This window comes from Trachymyrmex septentrionalis, unplaced genomic scaffold (genome assembly GCF_001594115.1).
Source record: "Trachymyrmex septentrionalis isolate Tsep2-gDNA-1 unplaced genomic scaffold, Tsep1.0 scaffold25, whole genome shotgun sequence".
Classification (NCBI taxonomy): domain Eukaryota; kingdom Metazoa; phylum Arthropoda; class Insecta; order Hymenoptera; family Formicidae; genus Trachymyrmex; species Trachymyrmex septentrionalis.
Window position 1 is genome coordinate 3177261 of NW_017305408.1, and position 6436 is coordinate 3183696.

At 42.4% G+C, this 6436-nt stretch overlaps 1 pseudogene; it reads left to right on the forward strand.

Annotated features, from left to right (window-relative positions):
- Positions 1-3111, forward strand: part of LOC108748854 — a 3772-nt pseudogene extending 661 nt beyond the window's left edge.
- Positions 3112-6436: the final 3325 nt, after the last annotated feature.

Consider the following 6436-nt stretch of genomic DNA (forward strand, 5'->3'; position numbering starts at 1 on the left):
GTTGAACAATCAAAATTATATTGGTCCAATACCTGACGCACGATATTATTCGCCCGAACAAATGAAACCAGAGGAACACGAGCGTTTTATGGTTTGGCACGAGGAAATGTCGCGTTCGAATTTCGATTTTAATTTTAAACAGTAAAATAATAGTAAAAATTGTCGGAATGACGTAGATATCCTTCGACGCGCGTGCATGGCGTTCAGAAAAATCTTTTTAGAATGCGGAAACGTGTGTCCGTTCGTAGAATGCACGACTATCGCTTCCACATGTATGTATTTTTCGTAAAAACTTTTTACGTGAGGAAGAAATAGGAATCATTCCACCGGGCGGATATAGATATAAAGATAATCACTCACACAAAGCCCTGCAGTGGTTAGTGTGGATGGAGCGCGAGTTCGGGCATCCTATAATCCATGTAGGGCGAGGTCGCGAGTATCGAATTGCCGGTACACCCGTCGACGGCCCTATTACGAAGTCGAATCAGAGAACGAGATATCGCGTTACGTGTTACAATTTCACGGTTGTTTTTGGCACGGTTGTCCCAGCTGTTATCAAATCAATCGCGAAAGAAAACTTACGTTCGGGGTGTCGCGCGAAGATACGATCGACGCACGATACGAACGAACTCTCGCAATGATATGGCGTCTTCGACAACGAGAATATAGGGTGATAGAGAAATGGGAGTGCGAATTTTCACGAGAAAAGCGCGAAAATCACGAGATGCGCACTTTTCTCGAAAGTCATCCGATATTGATCAGCCCTCCTCTCGATCCTCGCGAGGCGTTCTTTGGTGGTCGTACGGAAAATATCGTAACTCGATACGAAGTTACAGGTACGGAGAAAATACGCTACGTGGACGTATGTTCTCTGTATCCGTACGTATTAAAAACAAGTACTTTTCCGTTAGGCCAGCCAACGATTTATATCGGAGAACAGTGTTCGGAGCTGATTGGCGCAGCCAATGAATTCGTAGGAGCGTGGTTATCCTGCGAATTGCGCAAGGCTCTCGAGAAAGGTTATCTCGTAACGAACGTGAGCACGAAATATGGCAGTTTAGAGTCACGTGATTCGATCCTCGTACGAGGCAGGGTGGTTTGTTTGCCGAATATATCAACAGTTTTTTTAAATTAAAGCAGGAAGCTAGCGGATGGCCGAGCGAATGCCTGGATGACGAGAGTAAGGAACAGTACTTTCGGGAATATGAAAAAACCGAAGGTATTGTTCTCGATAAAAATAATATTGCTCGAAATCCTGGTTTACGTTCGGTCGCAAAGCTCTGCCTGAATTCTTTCTGGGGTAAATTCGGCCAACAAACCAATCTGCCTAATACAGAGGTCGTAAAAATATACGATCGTTTGGCAGCATTGCTCACGAGTTCAGAGCACGAAATAACCAATATATTACCTGCCAACGACGAGGTAATACATGTATATATTTCGTGGCGACTACGCGAAGAGACGGTCGGTCCTTCTCCGCAAACCAACCCGGTAATCGCGGCTTGGACGACGGCACAAGCGCGATTAATATTATATAAATATTTAGAGAAGTTAGGTAGTCGCGTTTTATATTGTGATACAGACTCGTGTATCTATGTAAACAGAGGCGAACAGAGCAAGTACGAGCCGCGTACGGGGAATTTTCTGGACGATATGACGGACGAGCTCGAGAGCTACGGCCGGGGTAGTTTTATCGAGTCGTTCGTGTCCAGAGGCCCGAAATTCTACTCGTACGTCGTTCGTACACCGGAAGGACGCCGACAGATCTGTAGAGTTAAGGGAATTACGTTAACTTATAAGAACTCGTGTATTATAAATTTTAATAGTATTAGGAAATTAATAATAGATAATGAGAGAGAAAGACGCGATGAAGAAGAAGAAGAAGAAATGGGCGGGGTAGCGATAAATTTGCGTTTTAATTTGCAATCCGTCGCACGGCGTTTCACGAAATCGTAACGCGAAATGAAATGAAGACGTGCGCACCGGTATTGGTAAAACTTAAATTTATTAATAATCATTATTCCCTTCCGTATGGCTTCAGAAGAGAATAACGTCTTCTTCTTTTTCTTTCTCTCACTTATATTTTAAGCTCGCGAGTGTTCCGCTTATTCGCGTAGTATTTAAGCATTATGTAACAAAAACATAAATTTAAGTTTTTTGTAAATAATAAATAGTCTAAGTATCCCTCTTTTGCGAAAAATTTTTTCATTTTATTAAAATTGTATCAAATAATTTAATGTTAAAATGTAAAAATATAAAAATATAAATATTTAATTATAATAAAAATGTATTATATTGTTTCCAAAAATAATTGAATTTTATGTATAAGAGTTAGCAAAAATATAAACAAAAAAATTTTAAATTACATATGTTTCCTTTTCTCCTTTCCTCTTTTTTTAAGAAAAGTATCGAATAAAAATATTTTTTTACTTGAAGGAAAACAAGAAGTGATTTATTACTTAATTCTAACCAACCTTTCCGATTTCAACGAAAAGCTTTCCCTCGCAGCGACATCGCGATAGTGGCATCGGTAAGCTTATCGACGACGATGTCGCGTACTCATTTAACGATAGAAATATACGCCGATCGCAAATTTCTTTGACGCGCGCGAAGATAAGCTTATGCGCGTCGCGCCGCGGTGAGATCAGCTTTTCGCCAGCCGCGATGCTCTTCGTTGACAAGCTCATGCGGGGGTACGCTGGCATGAGCACTCGTCCGCCGCGCGAAGGGGTCCCTGTCGTCGCGTTGATCAGCTTATCTTCTCTTAAAATTATTTTTTTCACGCGTTCTAGAAATCAACGAAAATGATGTTTTTTCTTTTTGCTTTTGAAGTCGCGCACGAAGATCGTTTGCTCATTTCGTAAAATGGACATGTGTTGGAAACATCCTTGGACGTCGATCGTATGCGGACCGACTGGTTGTGGGAAGACGGTCTTCGTGAAAGTTTTTCTCAGGCATTTATCTCTTATATCCGACGTGTGCTTCGAGAGAATTTTGTTTTATTACGCGGAATGGCAAGAAGCCTATCGTCGATTACAATACGATACGCGTATAAAAGAACAGCCCTGGGGATGCACCAATACTAAAACGGCGAAGAAGAAGAATAATTGAATTTCGCGAGAGATTACCCCGTCCGGAAGATTACTCGAACGATCCGCTTTCTCGAAATTAGTGATAATCGACGATCTTATGAGAGAATCGTCGTCGTGCGACGCGATCGTGGATCTTTTTACCAAAGGCAGTCATCACAAGAATCTCAGTGTTATTCTTATCACGCAGAACCTATTTCACCAGGGGCGTGGACAGCGCGATATATCGCTTAACGCGAATTACATCGTCGTTTTCAAAAATCCACGTAATCGCGCTCAAATTCGTCATTTAGCGCGTCAAGTCTATCCCGACGATCCGAAATTTCTAGAAGAGGCATGCTACGACGCCACATCGAGGCCTCACGGGTATTTGTTGCTCGATCTGAAACAATCAACTCCGAATGAGTATCGATTTCGAACGTGTATTTTTCCCGAGGATACGTTTCATTACGCCTACGTGCCCCGTAGATCGTTTTCCAGCGGATACGTATAAAAGTTGAGTACGGCTAATCGCGTGTATCAGTCGTAGATTTTTCTCGCGATGAAGGTGGGTGACGCGAAATCGCACAGAGCGACGAAAATCGCCACACATTCGATCGGTAAGAGAAACGCCTGTCTCCTCGCGGCGCTCTATTATTTGAACAAAAATCAACGCACAACCTTCTTACGTAACGCTGACAAAAAATTAATTCGCTGTATCTGTGAATGTGTTTTTAATACACTCAAAGGTAACGTCTCGCTCGAACGGAGTGAAAAAAACCGGTTAACCAAATACAAAAAAGCTCTGCGCCTCGTCGTTGCAAAACGCGGTAATTGGAAGGAAAGAAGAAAGCTGTTGGTGCAGCGAGGCAGATTTTTACCCTATATTATCGGACTTATATTATCGTTAATTATCGAAGGAACGAAATAGTAGAGAGAAAACGTTATGGAGAGGGCTAAAAAAATGGTTTTAATTTCGACGGAAAATCTGGAGAGAATGCAGCATCAGCTGCGTCAGAATCCGACATCGTTCATTGACGGAGAGTCAAAAGAAATAGCAGTACCGCGAAATTCGGATAACACCTTGAGCGCTAATAACACAACGCAAACCCCTCATCTAACACGACTCGATGCGGAGATGAGTCGTATTCTCAATTTCAGATGGCCTCGTGACGAAAGCAAGAGGTGGAAAATGTACAGAGCGGCATTATGGAGATACCTACGGTTTATCCGAGAAACGCGAAGACAGAAAGATGTACGTAACGAAAACGAAAATGCAGAAGACAACGCTATACGAGATGCCTCCGATGATAACGAGACGACGAACGATGACGTTTTTTACGATCTCACGCAAACATCCGATATACCACCGCCATCACATTTCAATAGTAACACAGATATTACAGCGAAAAATTTCGAAATTTCGAGCGAGCATAATCATATGATGAAAAGCATCGAGAAAATATTGGAAAGCGAAATCTTATCGTAAGCATGCACACTTACTGATGAAACATTTGGTTCGAAAAGCTGTGCCCGATAAACTTGGGACGAACACGGAATCGTGACTATAGATGGTAACGTCGTGAAAGATTCGAATATCGCTGACTTAATAAACGAAGCAATGCGCGAGAGAAAAACCATGAAAGCAGTGGGTAGAAATCAGTTTGCACGATTACTCCGTGTGTTGAACATATCTTCTGCACTGGTGAGAAATAAAAGTTTTTGTTGTCCGCGCACGCTGATGCTGTAAACATAGTAAAACTTCGACCGCGCGCGAGTTCCACGCCTGTTACATCGAAAGAGCGAGTTCCACGTCGATTGTATCGAGAGCCCGAGGAAGGAGAAAAACGTAAAAATTACGAACAAGAAATAGACGAGGAAAGCTCGCTGATTCTTTCTCGCACACGAAAAACTGATACCCCCGTATCTTTGCAAACAGGGAAAAGCCGGTTGCTCGGTTGGAAAAAATTGAGATAACGATGACGTTTGAAAAACTATACTACGATCCATCGAATTATGCGGGTTATTCGGCGGTGGATAATCTAACTCGCGCCGTTAAACCGAATTTCTCACGGGGAGAAGTCGTACGCTGGCTCGAATCGCAAGACGCGTTGCACAGGCCATTGCACAGAAAATTTCCGCGATTGCATTACAACGTGACAAACATTGACGATGTGTGGGAGGCAGATTTGATTAAACTCCGAAATCTAAAAAGTTACAACAACGGTTATTTCTATCTATTAGTAATTATCGATGTATTAAGCAAATATGTCTGGGTAGAACCGCTACGTGACAAAACGAGCAACAGCGTGATAAAAGCTTTTCAACGCGTACTAGCAAAAAGCGAAGGACGAGTACCTGTATACTTACAAACGGACAAAGGTAAAGAATTTGTCGCGCACCAAATGCAAAAATTTCTTAAAGAAAACGATATTCGTTTTCGAATAACACGCAATCCGGACATTAAAGCCGCCGTTGTCGAGCGCTTTAACAGAACACTGAAGGAGCGAATGTGGCGTTATTTCACGCATAAAAATACGCGTCGATGTTCTACAGGATGTTGTACGTGCTTACAATCACACGCGTCACACGTCCACGAAAATGCAACCCGCAGTAGTAATGAGAGAAAACGCCCGTATCGCACGTGAAAATATATCACGTCGTTGGAAAAACGACATATTAAAGAAACGAACGCAAAAGATTAAATATCGCGTTGGAGATCTCGTTCGTATCAGTAGGGCGAAAGCAGCCTTCGAGAAAGGTTACGAGGCTAAATGGAGCGAGGAAATATTCAAATTTATCATATTCTCAATTGGCGAAATCCTCACGTGTACGAGCTACGAGATTTAGCAGACGGAAGTCATAGACGGTATTTTTTATGAGCAAGAATTAGCACGAGTCGAGAAGAACCTAGAGGAAGAACAATTTATCGTTGATCGCGTGATAAAGAGTAGAGGGCGAGGAGCTAATAAACAAGTGCTAGTTAACTGGCGCGGTTACCCCAGTAAGTTTGACACCTGGATTCCGGCATCGAGTTTAATTTCTCTTCGCGATGGAGGAGGAACAATTTCTTCTAGTACTCCCGAGTAACAGTAGTATGCGCCATTTTCCTAATAATACAACGTCGTCCTTCATCAAGGAATTACCTCACTCTATAGTGCTGCATGGAGAATGGGAGGTTGCGATAAGTGAGATTCAATTTTCTTGCACCTTTTTACGTACGTCATAACGAAAACGTGATCAGATTCGTCGACGTTAAACTCGATGAGGAGACGAATGGCCCGTTTACGGCAAAAGAAGCTTCATTTCCAAATGGAATTTACAACGATATCCACGAGCTTATTAAGGCGATTAATATCGCGTGTAAA